The sequence below is a fragment of the Erinaceus europaeus genome, chromosome 20 (genome assembly GCF_950295315.1).
Source record: "Erinaceus europaeus chromosome 20, mEriEur2.1, whole genome shotgun sequence".
Taxonomy (NCBI): Eukaryota; Metazoa; Chordata; class Mammalia; order Eulipotyphla; family Erinaceidae; genus Erinaceus; species Erinaceus europaeus.
In genome coordinates this window covers 41,547,427-41,566,090 of record NC_080181.1, presented here as the reverse complement: position 1 = coordinate 41,566,090, position 18,664 = coordinate 41,547,427, and positions in this window count along the sequence as shown.

The following is an 18,664-nucleotide window of genomic DNA, read 5'->3' as shown; positions in this document are numbered from 1 at the left end:
TTAAAGGTTTTCCTAGTAATATTAGACTGACAACAGCCCTGCGTGTTTTAAGACTATGGCTTATGTCTTCTTAAGCATGTAACTGGCATACCTTACAACTCCACTGGATGAGGAATTGTGGAATGCTCTTTGAATTAGGGCAAGTTAAAGGGCAAGTTCTCAAACAGAAAGAGAAGAATACAGAGAGATTTATATATTTTAAACTTTTGTACTGTATAATTCTACTCAGATGGCTACTGAATGTCCCTTTTCTCCACAGAGCTTTTCCCTTCTTTCTCCAGCAGATGCACTATTACCATAATGCTTATTTAAACCTTCCCATAAAATTACCAAAGAAAACCCCTAAGAAATGTGTTATTTGGACTTAACTCTAAAAGGTTTCTTTTAAAAGTTCTCCTAGGGGACCGGGTGGTGGCACACCCGGTTGAGTGCACATGTTACAGTGCCCAAGGACCTGAGTTTGAGTCCCCAGTCCCCATCTGCAAGGGGATAGCTTCATGAGTGTTGAAGCTGGGCTACAGTTGTCTCTTGGTCTCTTTTTCTCCCAATCTTTCCCTTCCTTCTCACTTTCTGGCTGTCTCTATACAATAAACAGAGATAAAGATTTAAAAAATATAGGCTCTATAGTGGAGATGTGAGGTTCCTGCTGTCTTAGGGTTCAATAAGACAATGGATAGTTTATGTTATCATCACATTATTTGGTAATTGGGTTAACTTTGAAAAGTCCTTTTGTTAGGGTTTGCAGTATAGTACCCAGTATCTTGTATGTAGTTGTTCCATTGGTTGCTTCTGATCTACTTGGTCTAGGCTTTTGAGGGAGTCTGCATATCAAACACACAGCCTATATATTAAAAAGACTCAGTCTGTGTTTTAAAAACTTCGAGACATACAATTAATTTTCCCCCTCTCATATTAATTAACTAGTGATTTATATGACTACACTTTACTAGGAGTGTACATACACCATTCCTACCACCAAACAACTGTGTCCCATCCCACCCACCCACCTCCACCCCCCACTGGCCAAGGAAGCTGCATGTCTACCCCTCACCACAGGGTTTTTACTTCGGTGCCCTACTTTCAATTTAGTCAGATCCTGCATTTAGTTTCCCTTTCAGATCTTCTTTTTCAACGTATGTTGATGAGTGTGATCATTCCATACTGATCTTTATCTTTCTGACTTAGCTCACTTAACATAATTCCTTCTGGCTCTGTCCAAGATGGGTCAGAGAAGGTGGGTTCATTGTTTTTGATAGCTGTATAGTATTCCATTGTGTATATATACCACAGTTTTCTCAGCCATTCATCTGTTGTTGGGCACCTGGGTTGCTTCCAGGTTTTAGCTATTATGAATTGTGCTGCTATGAACATAGGAGTATACACCTCTTTTTGGTTGGATGTTATGGAGTCCTTGGGGTATAACCCCAGGGGAGGAATTACTGGGTCATATGGAAGGGCCATGTCTAGCCTTGTGAGAGTTTTCCAGACTTCTCTCCACAGAGACTGGACCAAAACATTCTCACCAGCAATGCAGAAGGGTTCCTCTGTCCCCCACAGCCTCTCCAGCATTTGTTGCTGCTGTCCTTTTTGTTGTATGCCATTCTAACAGGAGTGAGGTGATATCTCAATGTTGTCTTAATTTGCATTTCTCTGACAATCAGTGACCTAGAGCAATTTTTCATATGTTTGTTAGCCTTTTGGATCTCCTCTGGGGTCAATGTTTTGTTCATATCCTCTGCCCATTTTTGGATGGGGTCATTTGCTTTTTTGGTGCTAAGTTTTCTGATCTCTTTATATATTTTGGTGATCAGTTTCTTGTCTGATGTATTGCATGTGAAGATCTTCTCCCATTCTGTGAGGGGTCTCTTTGTTTGTTTAATAGTTTCTTTGGCTGTGCAGAAGCTTTTCAATTTGATGTATATATTTCCCCCAGTCCTGGAACCTTATGATACAGTCCACTTTCCCCCATGCCTCTCCCAATCCATATCAAATAATACTGCATGTGCAGATCGCAACCTAATCAACGCAACAATTGCCACCTCAACATGCTTCAGCTCAGACTGCGTCCAGAGACTTCACATGTGGATCGCCAACCCTTCAGCTTCATTACACGGGTGAGACCTTTCCTTTCATAGTATTCTCCAATTCCATCCCAGGTGGTTCACTTTCTAACAAAGTCCCAAAACCTAGATATACACCAGTTTCTGTGAGAGAGAGCATATGTTCACACGTATCCATAAACTAGTGCAAAATATATACATGAAAGCAGAAATACACTAGAGTTTGCAGTGAGTACCCCCCTAACACTTCCTCTCCACTATTCCAACATTTGGGTCCATGATTGCTCAACAAGTTCTTTGGCTTTGTATGTTAACTCTCTTTTCAGCCACCAGTTTCCAGATGCCATCAGGATGCCGGCCAGGCTTCCCTGGACTGAAGACCCCACCAATGTGTCCTGGAGCTCAGCTTCCCCAGAGACCCACCCTACTAGGGAAAGAGAGAGGCAGACTGGGAGTATGGACTGACCAGTCAACGCCCATGTTCAGTGGGGAAGCAATTACAGAAGCCAGACTTTCCACTTTCTGCAACCCACAATGATCCTGAGTCCATGCTCCCAGAGGTATAGAGAATGGGAAAGCTATCAGGGGAGGGGGTGGGATATGGAGATTGGGTGGTGGGAATTTTGTGGAGTTGTACCCCTCCTACCCTATGGTTTTGTTAATTTATCCTTTATTAAATAAAAAATAAATTGAAATTAAAATTTAATTAATTAATTTTTAAAAAGAGTAAAAAATGTTCTAGATTTTTCTAGCCTCTTTTTGATTAAGCCAATAAGATTACTAACTAAAGGTCTAGGGTATTATTATTATTATTAATATTATTATTTTAGTTTTGTCATTCACGTGTCTTCGTTGGACCTATGCCAGAGCACTTTAACCTTTCTTCTACCAACTCCACACAAGAACTTGATGAGATAAAATGTTGATTGTAGCACTTCAACATCCTGGATACACTATGGTTGTCACTCAGGGACCATCTTCACTCAGAGGTATCTCTGCTGGTTTCTCTTCTCAGTTTTCATAGGTGCTGGACCATCTGGGTTTGATACATACAAATAGGCCAATGAGGTCTCCAGGCTAACAGGAAGCCTTTTATCTGAAGCTTGCTATTGTTGCCACACTGGTGGAGGCAAAATCAGACCTTGTAGAGTATAAACCCCAGCAACATAGAATACTGGAGCTTTCATGTATATTCATATAGGCTCTGTGCATACATGTCCATGTTTGTATTAGAGTGGGGAATTGTTGGGACCTGAATGCAATTAACATTCAGATGACATCAGTCTGGCATCAAGTCTATGAGCATATGATAGGCATATGCAAACCCACAAGGTATCGTGGGTACATCAGAAATTATTTAAATGAATGTCTTATGGAAATCACTCTTTTTTTCCTGCATGTCCATTTTTTGTCTCTTGTCCTGTTGGGCTCTTTTCCTGTTGTTCTGGGGCCTGCCATGCTGCTTCCCCCAGGATTGAGCATTGTATCTGAACACTGGTAACTAAGATTATGGACTAATGGCTCCCCTCCATCTTGGCTGACCATTCTTTTCCCCTTTGGCTTTTTTGCTGCCACAGTTTTCACTATTTTTCTGCCACACTTTTTATGTACCTAGATAACCCATGTTGTAATAAACCTCTCATATGTTAAACATCAACAAAGCACCACAGAACTTTTTCTTTTTTTTTTTCATTACTATAACAAGCCAAATACCAGGTTGCTTATATTGAGTATGTTCTACAGGCATTCAGAAAGACAACTTAAATCCTTAAAATCATCTGGCTTTGTCTGATTTTATGCATCATTTTATATTATTTGTTTACTCACTTTTCCCTTCTTTTAATCCCCATATGCTGTGGCCTAATGAGATTCCATCCTTCCCAAGAAAATTTTTATTTTATACTTTTTATTTCAGACAGAGACAGAGAAGCAGTGTATGAGACATAGATATATATATATATAGAGAGAGAGAGATGCATGCTTTTTTAAAAAAACCACTCCTGGGTTCCTTGGTACTTAATTCTGGTGCAAGGTTTGGAATTTGGAGCTTTGTGCATGGACATGTCTGTGCCTATTTCCTAGCCTCCTTTGCATCATTTAAAATGTGTTTGGAACAAATTCAATATCTCCAATTGTCTCCTATTACAAGAATCCAGGCCACTATTGAATAACAGCAAATGTACTAACATAAAAATAATTATTCCAAATAGTACTTTCCAATTTCTATAAAAATACAGAATAATATGGTAGTTTCAAACTTCTTTATGAGAGTATGGTTTTCTTTGTATTCTCCACTTTATTGGGTATCAAGTGTGGACAGCACAGTTCATGGGCAAAACTTTTCATCACCCCATGGTAGGTGTCTACAAACATTCTCTCCCCCAATTTAGGTCTTTTTCCGTCACCATGCACCAGCTACACTGGATTTTTTTTAAAAAGTGCTTTCTTAACCTCTGAAAATAGACTTCTGTGAGTATTCTTTTATTATTATCTTAATTTATTTATTGGATAGAGATAGTCAGAAATCAAGAGTGTAAGGATAAATAGAGAGGGAGAGAGATGGAGAGACAACTACAGCATTGCTTCACCACTTATGCACTTATTCCACTGCAGATGGGTACTGGGAGCTTGAACCTGGGCCCTTGAGCATGGTAATACAGACACTTAAACAAGGTGCTTCACCACCCAGGCCCTGTGACTGTTCTTCTCTATGGAACAGAATTTACATTTGGAACTACAGGTCTCAACTGAACACTCTAAATGTGATGAGATGAACTTTTAAAAAAAGGGGCTAAAGTCCAATCTGTCTCTAAGAATTTCTGAGAATGATGGTGGGTACTCATGGGTAAGATGTTGGTGTTGGGTGCACTATGTCTACATAACCCTTTAATTTTTAAATGTTGTAAACTATTACTAAGTCACTAATGATCATTATCTAGAAAAGTAAATATGATATGAGTGAGTAGACCCCAGAGCACCAAGAATGAATGAGCTTTCTCAGTGACACAGCTCAGAGCAGTTACAGTTCTACTACTCTTTTGCTAAGGCATTCTAGTTTAACCTCTCAGAATGTTCAGGTATATCCTATAATTATTGATGCTGACTATGAAGGACATATTAATATTTGCCATTTGCCTCTAGGCACACGAGCTGTACAGTTAATCCCTGTCCCCTGCTTACAAAGACCACCAAATGGTTCTCCCAGTTCTGATGGAGCATACTGACTAGCAGCTTGTCCTACTTTAAATTTGACTGCTAATCCCTACTCCTTTCCTCACCAAGGTGCTAAGCCCTAGTCAAATGATTTTATATTTCTCAGGTACAGGCACAAGCCATTGTCCCTTTTTGCCTAGACTCTCAAACTGTCACTTGTGACTCCTCTCCCTCTACAGGTGTTTATCTAAAAAGAGTTTCTAGCAAGGAATTGTGGCAAATGGGTGTTTCACACATCCCTCAGCTTGGTAAATTAAACTTTTCTTATGTCTCTGTGGATATATTTTTGTGCTTTATACATGCCACCGCACACACAGTGAAACATCTCTCTTATCTTGCCATTAAAGGTTTTCCTAGTAATATTAGATTGACAACAGCCCTGCATGTTTTAAGACTATGGCTCATGTCTTCTTAAGCATGTAACTGGCACACCTTACAACTCCACTGGATGAGTAATTGTGGAATTCTCTTTGCATTAGGGCAAATTAAAGGGCAAGTTCACAAACAGAAACAGGAGAATACAGGGAGCTTTATATATTTTAAAATTGTTGTACTGTATAATTCTACTCAGATACACTATTACCATAATGTTTAGTTAAACCTTCTCATAAAATGGCCAAAGAAACCCCCTAAGAAATGTGTTATCTGGACTTAACTCTAATGGTTTCTATTAAAAGTTCTCCTAGGAGGTCGGGTGTTAGAACACCTTGTTGAGTGTACATGCTACAGTGCACAAGGACCTGGGTTTGAGCCCCCAGTCCCCACCTGCAAGGGGATAGCTTCATGAGTGTTGAAGCAGAGCTGCAGGTGTCTCTCGGTCTCTTCCCCTCTCTCTATCCCCCTTCCTTCTTGATTTCTGGCTGGCTCTATACAATAAATAAAGATAATGAGTTAAAAATAAAAGTTCTCCAAGATATGTCTGGCATTTTTGTGATTGAAGCCAATAAGATTAATAACTAAGGGTCTAGACTTTTTTTTTAGCTTTGTCATTTACAGGCCTTATTTAGTAAACATAACTAAACCTACAAGCTCTCCAGGAAACCAGATATCATGACTTCACTCTTGAAAGAAAAGTCAGGACTTTCAAAGCATAAACCCCAGAGACATAGTACGCTGGTGTTTTCATGTATATTCGCATAGGCCCTGAGCATATTTGCCTATGATAATGGTCTGGCCTGGAGTGACTAAAAGAGTCATCATTAGAGTGTTCCAGTCTCTTGTCCTTATCTGGCTTGTGTAGTCCTTATTTTTTTCTGACAGAGTAGGCTTAGAGAGATTGAGTGAAATATGAAGTAGATGAGGAGTAGATGAGGAGGGTATCTGACTCTAAGTGGAAAATATTTGATTGAGCAATGTATGGTTTTTTTTAGGTCTTTCTACCTGCCTCTTGCACCTATCGAGTCACTGTAGACCATTGCACACTTTTATTTTTAAGATATATATTTTCCCCCAGTTTATGGAAAGATGTGCACAAGTGCCCTATCTCATGGGCCCTGGTCTATATCTAGGTTCTGTAATGTGTTAGGAGGTGTGTCAACTGAAATGGAAGTAAGGAGTCCTGTGAGCTAGGAAAAAGTATCACCAGAGCATTAGAGCTGGAGAGTTGACACAGCAGGCCTGGTTACTCTGGACACAGTCTGAAGTGAAACATGCCGAGGTGCACTGGTTGCATTGATTTGGTTGAGATCAGTAGGTGTAGCATAAAATGGTATGGGTTTAAGAAGCATGAAGGAAATGAAAACAAGCCCCAGAGGTTCCAGGACTGGAGGAATATTTTTTTAATTAATTAATTTATTTATTTAAAAAAGGAGACATTAACAAAACCGTAGGATAGGAGGGGTACAACTCCACACAATTCCTACCACCAGATCTCCATATCCCATCCCATCCCGTGATAGCTTTCCCATTCTTTATCCCTCTGGGAGTATGGACCCAAGGTCATTGTGGGTGGCAGAAGGTAGAAGGTCTGTCTTCTGTAATTGCTTCCCCGCTGAACATGGGTGTTGATTGGTCGATCCATACTCTCAGTCTGTCTCTCTCTTTCCCTAGTAGGGCGGGTCTCTGGGGAAGCAGAGTTCCAGGACACATTGGTGGGGTTGTCTGTCCAGGGAAGTCTGGTCGCATCCTGCTGGCCTCTGGAACCTGGTGGCTGAAAAGAGAGTTAACATACAAAGCCAAACAAATTGTTGAACAATTATGGACCTAAAGGCTGGAATAGTGCAGATGAAGTGTTGGGGAGCACTCACTGCAAACTCTTGTGTACTTCTGATTTCAGGTATATATTTTGCCCTAGTTTATGGATAAGTGTGAACATATGCTGTATCTCATGGGACCTGGTCTATATCTAGGTTTTGGGACTTTGTTAGGAAGTGAACCGCCTGGAATGGAATTAGAGAATACTATGAAAGGAAAGGTCTCACCTGAGTAATGAAGCTGAAGGGTTGTCATTCCTGTTGGGTTTTATATAGAATGAGGAAGGTTCCTTTCTGCCTTAAATTTTAAGAAGGCAATAGATAATTATTAAAATAGCCAAGTTATATGGGAATTTGCTTCACTTTAAAAATCCCATGGTTAGGATTTATTATACCATACAAGACCTTACCATGATTTATGTAATTTAATGCTATTTACAAATAACTATATAATATATACTGGTAAGACCAGTTGCTTCTGTTCTCCTTGGTCCAATATTATAGGTTATTTAATATTTTAAGAAGTTATTACTAGAAGTGCATTAACAATTTAAGCCCAATGTTAAAATTCAAAGTTTACTCATTTGAAATCTTAAGTGCTTAGATTGAAGTACTATGTACACAGAACTGAATAACAGTGGTAGAAATTGGCCCAATTCCCAAATGGAGGCTGGGTCTATGGAAATAATAGTTACGCAAAAGACTCATGCCTGAGAATACTAGGTTCCTGGTTCAATTCCCAGTAACACTATAAACCAGAACAAGGCAGTGCTCTGGTCTTTCCATTTCTCTCTCATCATAATAAAATAAATAAATAAAATATTTTTAAAAGCTGTTTTTGAAATTGTGTAAATTTGCCAATAGCTTTGTCACTACATCCACTCTTCTTCTTTTTTTGTACTTGGTGCCTGCACCATGAATCCACTGTTTGCTATTGGATAGGACAGAGAGAAATTGAGAGAGGAGGGGACCACAGAAAAGGGAAGAGAAAGACACCTACAGACCTGCTTCACCACTTGTGAAGTGATCACCCTGCTGGTAGGGGGCTGGAAGCTTGAACCAGGATCCTTGCGCCATGTGCACTTAACTCGCTGTGCTACCTACCACTCAACTCCCCATCCATTCTTCTTAATATATCTTTACATAATGTTATTAACCATAATTGGGGGAATTTAAAATAATGTACATCACAAAAAATGTCAGCTTTGTTTTTTTTTATATTTTGTTTATTTTATTTTAATCAGAAGAGATACAGAGATAGATAGACAACTAACCAGAACACTATTCTGCTCTGGATTGTGGTGGTGCTGGTGATTGAACCTGGGACTTCAGATCCTTGAGCATGAGAGTCTTTTGTGTAACTATTATGTTATCTCCCCAGGGCTCAATTTTGTTATTTTCAGTTGAAATCTTAAAGCTTTAGTCTTGGACATGTTAAGTCTTAGTCAATTGCAGTAGCTATTTTACCCCAGACTTTCCTAAGAGTTCATATAATGGGCTTCAGGTAAGAGCAGTACTCCTCAATTTGTGGAAAAGAACTATTCTAAATACTCTAACATACAGGCTTCTGATGACATATTTAAATAACTTTAATGTGATCCTAATGAAATATGTCAGCATTTCCAAAACTTTATATATATAAACATGTAGCTTCAGACCAACAAAATAGCTCACTTAATAGCATTCCTGCTTTGTCATGCAAGCAACACAGACTTCAGTCCTCCCCTCAAGACATCTGAGGATCTTCAGTATTGTGGTTTCTTCCCCTTACCTGAAAATCTCTCTCTCTCTCTCTCTCTCTCTCTCTCATCTTTATTTACTTATTGGATAAAGACAGCTAGAAATCAAGAGGGAAGGGGGTGATAGGAAGAGAAACAGAGAGACACCTACAACACTGCTTCTACACTCTCAAAGCTCTCCCCCTGCAGGTGACTGCCGGGGGCTCAAACCCCAGTCCTTGCACATTATAATATGTGTACTCAGTCAGATCTACCACCTCTCGGCCCCTGAATTTCTCTTTAGACAGGCAAAAGCAGTTCATAGAGCAAAGTCCTCACATATGACAAGAAAAAATAAAACAAACAAACAAAACCTTGAGGGTTCATCAGATTGTCAAGTAGAACAAAATTACATAAGATCAAGCAAACAGATGTGTGTAACACTATCTGGATTGATCTTTGAAATATTAATAGTTTTACTTTTAGGGAATAATGAAGTATTTTTTATTTCCCTCTGAAGCAGTCTAAGTGATATCTGATGGTGGAAAATGAGTTAGTTGGGGAAGAAAGTGTTAGAGATAGACAAATCTATCCACTCTAAGAACAGACTAGGAAATCTGGGGAGAAAGGCATGAAGTTTTCATATGATTCTGCAAAACTGAAGCCCACCCAACCTAAATCAGTCATGTTGGCTAGTGCAGATTGAATTAAAGATATTCATACCCTAATGACAAGTTCCAGGGGCCAGATAGTGGCGCATCTGGATGAGCGCACATGTTACAGTGTGCAAGAACCTGGGTTTGAGCCCCACCCCTGCAAGGGAAAAGCTTCACAAGTAGTGAAGCAGTGCTGCAGGTGATTCTCTCTCTCTCTCTCTCTCTCTCTCTCTCTCTCTCTCTCTCTCTCTTTCTTCCCCCTTTTCAATTTATGGCGTTCTTTACCAAATAAAGATAATAAAAGAAAAAGGAAAGGAATGGAAAGGAAAGTTTCCTCTTACAGTTTCCCCATTTCTGGGTATTTGTAGTGAATAATCCAAGGAATGCTTAGACCAGTCTAAGCAGTGCCTAGCAATAGAAAAACAAACCAAGAAATTTTCCTTTTAAGTTAAGGATCCAGGCCATAGCATAATCCCTAGTTCCTTTAATATCCAAGGATCTCTATCAGTCTGCTGCTCTGAACTTAAGTGGCTGGGAATGGGGGTGTGGTGGAAGGAAAGGGAGCTGTTTTTTCTTGCAAGATAAGTTTTTTGCACAACTTTTCTGAACTCACATCCTGGCATACACATTTGGGTGGATGAGAAGCAAACACTAACAAAACATATATCTATTTCCAACCTTTTACTTTATATAGAGTGGTGAGACTTTATACCATGTCAACAACCATTAACCCCCAATATAGTGTATGTGTTGTGGGAGGGGGGGAATCACACTTTATAAATAAGATCAAATACATTGATCTTTTTATGTATTCTTGATTTTCCAAAACTTGGAAGCTACCACTAGGAATTATTATTCTTATGGGACTGGGTAATAGTATATCTAGTTGACACACACATTACCATGCACAAAGACCTGGGTTCAAGCCCCCACTCCCCAGCTGCAAGGGGAAAGTTTGACAAGTGGTGAAACAAGTACTGTAGGTCTCACTGTCTTTGTACTCTCCAGGACTCATTGGTGAGGTTGTCTGACCTGGGAAGTCAGGTTAGTGTCATGGTAGCATTTGCAACTTGGTGGCTGAAAAGCATTAAGATATAAAGCAAAATGAATTGTTTAATAATTGGGAATCTAAAGGTAAGACTATAGCAAATGAGATTTGGGGCCTTCATTATGGAAGAAGCTAGGGAATCTATTTTAAGTATATTCCACAGGACCTATGGCTTTAATAATGTTTGCCTGTGCCCAAAAGATAACATGCAGGTGAGCTTAAAAGTATTGTCCTGGAAGATAGTGTCAGAGTGGGGAATAAGACTAGAAAGTTGGATCAGGGCAAAGAGTACCTCCCAGGGTTGTAATCCCAGTCCCCATCTGCAAGAGGAAAGATTCACCCATAGTGAAGCAATTGGGCTACATGTGTATCTTTTTCTCTCTTGTTCTCTAACTCCTCCTCCCCTATCAACTTATCTCTGTCTCTATCCAATAAAATAATAAATGAATAAGTAAACTATCAAGCTGAATTTCATCAAACTTAAATTATTTCATGAATATAATCATACCTGCCTCCACACTTACAGAAATCTAATTTTTAACAAGGGGACCCAAAATATTAAATAGAGAATGTCTCTTCAACAAGTAGTGTTGGAGAAATGGAGTCGAAATATGCATAAGAATGAAACTGAACTACCTCATTCCACCACAAACAATAGTAAACTTCAAATGCATCAATGATTTGGATTGTAAATGAGGAACCATAAAATATTTAGATTAAAACATTGACAAAACTTTTTTTGGTCTATGTTTTACAGGCATCTTCAATGACTCAAATCTTTTAGCAGGGAGAACAAAACCAAAAATAAACCAGTGAGATGACAGAAAACTGAAAAGCTTCTGGACAGAAAAGGAGACCACCACCATGGAAAAGGAGAAGTTCTTTCTATGCCATAAATCAGACAAAAGTTTAATACCAAAATATACAAAGAGATTAACAATATCAGCAAAAACAATAACAAAACAAGCAAAACAACCCCATCCAAAAGTGGAGAAAGCATGTGGACTGAATATACACCAAAGAAGAGATTCAGTGTTCCAAATCACTGATTATCAGATAAATGCAAATAAAGTCAATAGTGAGATACTACTTCACTCCTGTATGTCATACATTAGAAAAGACAGTAACAACAAATGTTGGAAAGATTTCATGGGTAAAAGAACTCCCCCGAACTTTTGGTGGGAATATAAATCAGTCCAACCTCTATGGAGAACAGTTTGGAGAATGCTCCTAAGGCTAGAAATTGATCTACACTATGACCTAGCAGTTCCTCTCCTGAGGATATATTCTAAAGAAATAAACATACCCAATAAATTTACCTGTGTATAATTAGGTTTATAGCAGCACAATCCATAGTAGTGAAACTTGAAAGGAGCCTAAGCATTTATATACACAATGAAATACTACTCAGCAAGATGATGAAATCACTTCTCCTAATCTTAGATGAATCTTGAAGGAGTCATATTGAGTGAGATAAGCCAGAAAGAGAAAGATGAATATGGAATGATCTCACTCATGGGCAGAATGTAAGGAACAATAGCTGAGAGGGAAAATATAAAATAAACTGGGAAACTTCAAAATGTTCCATGAACATATAGCCCATGCATTAGTAACACTGGTTCCTAGAGCCGCTGTGATGTAGGCCATACAGAGTCCAGTGGGGACCAAGTGGTGGTATGCACCTGGTTGAATGCACATGTTACAGTATGCAAGGGACCCAAGTTCAAGCCCCTGGTTCCCGTGTGTGTGTGTGTGTGTGTGTGTGTGTGTGTGTGTGTGTGTTGGGGGGCTTTGTAAATGGTGAAGTAGGGTTGTAGATGTTTATCTCTCCTGTTCTATCTCCTCCTACCTTCTAGATTTCGGCTGTCTCTATCCAATGAATAAAGATTAAAAAAAAGAAAAAAGGTTCAATGAGTTTCCACATCAACCCTTCTCCAGAAAATACTCAGGACTTTGATCTGATAATTATATGCCTCCACAAAAAACCACAAAACGTGTCTGGTTGACATTGTTATCCTCACCTCACCACCTTAGAGCTTAACTTTTAAAAACCTCCTTTATTTCTTCCTGGACTTGAAAGATAACTTTACAGTCTGCCCCAAATAACAATTGGGGGGGGGGGGGTCAGGCTGTAGCGTGGTAGCACAGTGGGTTAAGCGCACATTGCTCTAAGCACAAAGACCTGCAGTAAGGATCACAGGTTCAAGCCCCGGCTCCCCACCTGTAGGTAGGTTGCTTTACAAATAGTGAAGCAGGTCTACAGGTGTCTATCTTTCTCTCCCCCTCTGTCTTCCCCTCCTCTCTCAATTTCTCTCTGTCCTATCTAGAAACAACAGCAATAATAACTAAAAAGAGAAACAAGGGCAACAAAAATGTGGAAAATGGCCTCCTGGAGAAGTTGATGTCATGACTGGAAAAAGGGCTAGAAAGCTGGATCAAGGAAGAGAGTAGCTCCCAAATATGGGAACGGTGTATAAATATTGTTGTCAGTAAACCCTATCAATTTGATTAGATCTGGGGCCCATCTTCAGCTTAGGAGCCTAAGTGGCCTCTGCATCCCTGTAGATCTGAGCTCACATTCTGTGGTCATGAGTAGGAATGTTCCAAGCTGCCCAAATTTCACAACACATCTTCCTCAACTGGAAGATAGACTATGTTGTCCAGCCTCCTTTTGGAGGATGGAATATTCTCTACCATTGTTGATACACATTGGGGACAAGGTCCCATGGGGGCTCACAAAGGGGTCTGTTGTGTTGTTCCTGATAAAGATGACCAGTAACAATAGAGAGAGGGATCTATTGGAGGTCTAAGCCCACCAAGTCTGTTTGGGAATCTCAGGACTCCCCGACTAGGGCCCGAGCTGATGGGGTGGCCTGATGGTGACTAAAGAGTCATAGTTAAAGTATTCCAGTCTCTTGCCCTTATTCAGCTTTTTCAGTTCTTACTTTGATAAGGTTAGCTTCAGATATACTGAGGGAAGTGCAATAGGAAGTAGGTGAGATGGGTATCTAAGTCTATGTAGGATCTATTTCATTAGGAACTTTCTTAAAGTGTTTGTCTGAGAATCTGGGGTTGCCAAAAGAATATATTTTGTCTTAGCCAGCACTGAAGATGGGACTTCTTGTCTCCCAGACTCTGTTGGTAGACAGACATTTTAATTAACAAACTCAGAGGAGCTCCTTAAGGTTGACTCCTCTTCCTTTTTTTTTTTTTTTTTGTTTGTTTGTTTTTGCCTCAACCACTGCTCCTGATGGCCATTTATTTTCTGTTTTGTTGTAGGATGGGACAGAGAGAAATTGAAAGGGGAGGGGAAGACAGAGAGGGGGAAAGAAAGATAGACACCTGCAGACCTGTTTCACTGCTTTTGAAGCTACCCCTGTGCAGGTGGGGAGCCGAGGACTTGAACCCCGATCCTTGTACATGTCCATGAACTTCGTACTATGTGTGATTAACCCAGTGCACTAACAACTCCTCCCTTTTTTGCTGTTATTGTTTATGTTTTACTTCTTTATAATTTTTCACTTCTCTAATTCTACTGAGGTCTTCTCACCACATTCCCTGCTTTTTTATCTCCCTTTAAAATTCAAAAATACCCAAATCAACTTTGAGAAAATCAATATTGAGGACCGATCTAGTATTTACTGATTAATCTCGGTCCTTAGCAGTTTAGTTAGCATTCAGCATTGTTTAACCTTGTATCTATTATTATCATTACATTAACATTTTAATCTGCTGCAACCAGAAGGACAGAAATCACTAAAATTAGAGCACAAATAAACAACATAGAAGAGAACCATACAAAAGGTCAATGGAGCCACAAGTTGGTTGTTTGAAAGATTAAACAAAATTTAGAACTCCCTAGCCAGACTCACTAAACAAAAAAGGAGAATATTCAAATTAATAGAATTGTAAATGATGGAGGAGATAGCAACCGATACCACAGAAATCCAGAAAATCATGTGAAATTTCTATGAAAACTATACACCACTAAGCTAGAGAATCTGGAAGAAATGAAACAATTCCTAGAAACATATGCCCTTCCAAAACTGAACCAAGAAGAACTAAAAAACCTAAATGCACCAATCACAGACAAAGAAATTGAAACCATTATTAAGAATCTCCCCAACAACAAAAGTCCTGGACCAGATGGCTTAATAAACAAATTCTACAAAACTTTCAGCAAACAGTTAGTACCCATACTTCTAAAGCTTTTCCATAAGATCGAAGAAACAGGAACACTCCCTTCTACCTTCTATGAAGCCAACATAACCCTGATAAAAAAAGCAGATAGGGACACAACAAAAAAGGAGAACTACAGACCAATATCTCTGATGAACATAGACAAGAAAATATTAAACAAGATCTTCACCAATCGGATACAGCAGCATATCAAAAAGATTGTTCATCACGACCAAGTGGGATTTATCCCAGGAATGCAAGGTTGGTTCAACATTCATAAGTCAATCAATGTAATTCACCAGATCAATAAAAGCAAAGCCAAAAACATATGATTATCTCAATAGATGCAGAGAAAGCCTTTGACAAAATCCAACTCAAAACTCTACAAAAAAATGGGAATAGATGAGAAATTCCTAAAGATAGTGGAATCCATATATAGCAAACCTACAGCCAACATCATACTCAATGGACAGAAGTTGAAAGCATTCCCCCTCAGATCGGGGACTAGACAGGGTTGTCCACTGTCACCATGGGCAAATGCTAGAAGAATAAGACTGTCACCATTACTCTTCAACATAGTATTGGAAGTTCTTGCCATAGCAATCAGGCAAGAGAAAGAAATCAAAGGAATACAGACAGGAAGGGAAGAAGTCAAGCTCTAACTAATTGCAGATGATATGATAGTATACATAGAAAAACCTAAAGAATCCAGAAGAAAGCTACTAGAAATCATTAGGCAATATAGCAAGGTGTTAGGCTACAAAATCAATGTACAAAAATCAGTGGCATTTCTTTATGCAAACACTAAATCTGAAGAAGAAGACATCCAAAAATCACTCCCATTCACTGTTGCAGCAAAATCAATAAAATACCTAGGAGTAAAGCTGACCAAAGAAGTGAAAAATTTGTATACTGAAAACTATGAGTTACTGTTAAAGGAAATAGAAACTGATACTACGAAATGGAAAGACATCCCATGCTCATGGATTGGAAGAATAAATATCATCAAAATGAATATTCTCCACAGAACTATATACAAATTTAATGTGATACCCATCAAAGTTCCACCAAGCTTCTTTAAGACAAGAGAACAAAAACTACAATCATTTATCTGGAACCAGAAAACACCTAGACTTGCCAAAACCATCTTGAGGAAAAGAAACAGAAATGGAGGCATCACACTCCCAGACCTCAAACTATATTATAATGCCATCATCATCAAAACAGCCTGGTACTGGAATAAAAATAGGCACACAGACCAGTGGAATAGAATTGAAAGCCCAGAACTTAACCCCCACACCTATGGACATCTAATCTTTGATAAGGGGGCCCAAAGTATTAAATGGAAAAAGGAGGCTCTGTTCAATAAATGGTGCTGGGAAAACTGGGTTGTAACATGCAGAAGAATGAAATTTAACCACTTTATCTCACCAGAAAAAAAAATCAACTCCAAATGGATCAAGGACCTGGATGTTAGACCAGAAACAATCAAATACCTAGAGGAAAACATTGGTAAAACACTTTCCCACCTAAACCTCAATGACATCTTTGATGAAACAAACCCAATAGCAAGGAAGACTAAAGCAGAAATAAACAAATGGTACTATATCAAATTGAAAAGCTTGTGCACAGCCAAAGAAACTAGCACACAAACAGAGACCCCTTACAGAATGGGAGAAGATCTTCACATGCCATACATCAGACAAGAGACTAATCACCAAAAAAGCAAATGACCCCATCCATAAATGGTCAGAGATTATTAACAGAACATTCACTCTAGAGGAGATCAAAAAGGCTAACAAACATATGAAAAAATTGCTCCAGGTCGCTGATTGTCAGAGAAATGCAAATAAAGACAACATTGAGATACCACCTCACTCCAGTAAAATGGTATACATCAAAAAGGACAGCAGCAACAAATGCTGGAGAGGCTGTGGGGGACAGAGGAACCCTTCTGCACTACTGGTGGGAATGTAAATTGGTACAGTCTCTGTGGAGAGCAGTCTGGAAAACTCTCACAAGGCTAGACATGGACCTTCCATATGATTCAGTAATTCCTCTCCTGGGGATCTACCCCAAGGACTCCATAACACCTAACCAAAAAGAGGTGTGTACTCCTATGTTCATAGCAGCACAATTCATAATAGCTAAAACCTGGAAGCAACCCAGGTGCCCAACAACAGATGAGTGGTTGAGAAAGCTGTGGTATATATACACAATGGAATACTATGCAACAACTAAGAACAATGAATTCAACTTCTCTGACCCATCTTGGTCAGAGCTAGAAGGAATTATGTTAAGTGAGCTAAGTCCGAAAGATAAAATTGAGTATGGGATGATCCCATTCATCAACAGAAGTTTAGAAGAGGATCAGAAAGGGAAACTAAATGCAGGATCTGACTAAATTGAAAATAGGGAACCAAAGTAGAAACCCTGTGGTGAGGGGGAGGGTGGACATGTGGCTTCCTGGGCAGGCGGGGGAGTGGGGGTAGGTGGGTGGGATGGAACACAATCTTTTGGTGGTGGGAATGGTGTTTATGTAAACACCTATTAAATTGTAGTCATATAAATCACTATTTAATTAATATGAGAGGGGGCAAATTGTATGTCTAACAAAGGGACTTTTCAAGGTTAACCCAATACCAAATAATGTGATGACAATAATAACTATCCATTGTCTTCTTGAACCCTAAGACAGCAGGAACCTCACATCTCCACTATAGAGCCTAAACTTTCCCCAGTCATGGGACCCTAGGGTAGGGCCCACTTTCCCGTATGCTTCTCCCAATTTTTATCAAATAATATTGCATCTGCTGATCACAACCTAATCAACGCAATGAATGCCACCCCAGCATGCTTCATTTCAGACTGTGTCCAGAGACCTCAGGTGTGGAACGACAACCCTTCAGCTTCATTACTCAGGTGAGACCTTTCCTTTCATAGTATTCTCCAATTCCATCCCAGGTTGTTCACTTTCTAACAAAGTCCCAAAACCTAGATATACACCAGGTTCCAGGAGGTAGACCATATGTTCACACATAAACTAGGGCAAATATATACCTGAAAGCAGTAGTACAATAGAGTTTGCAGTGAGTACCCCCCAACACTTTCTCTCCACTATTCCAACTTTTGGGTCCATGATTCTTCAACAATTTGTTTGGCTTTGTATGTTAACTCTCTTTTCATCCACCAGGTTCCAGATGCCATCAGGATGCCGGCCAGGCTTCCCTGGACTGAAGACCCCACTAATGAGTACTGGAGCTCTGCTTCCCCAGAGACTCACCCTACTAGGGAAAGAGAGAGGTAGACTGGGAGTATGGATCGACCAGTCAACGCCCATGTTCAGCGGGGAAGCAATTACAGAAGCCAGACCTTCCACCTTCTGCAACCCACAACGACCCTGGGTCCATGCTCCCAGAGGGATAGAGAATGGGAAAGCAATTGGGGCGGGGATGGGGTATGGAGATTGGGTGGCGGGAATTGTGTGGAGTTGTACCCCCCCATTCTATGATTTTGTTAATGTCTCCTTTAAATTAAAAAAAGAAGGGAAAAAAATTAAGCTGCTGAATATATATTACTGTAGTACACTAATTCTCAG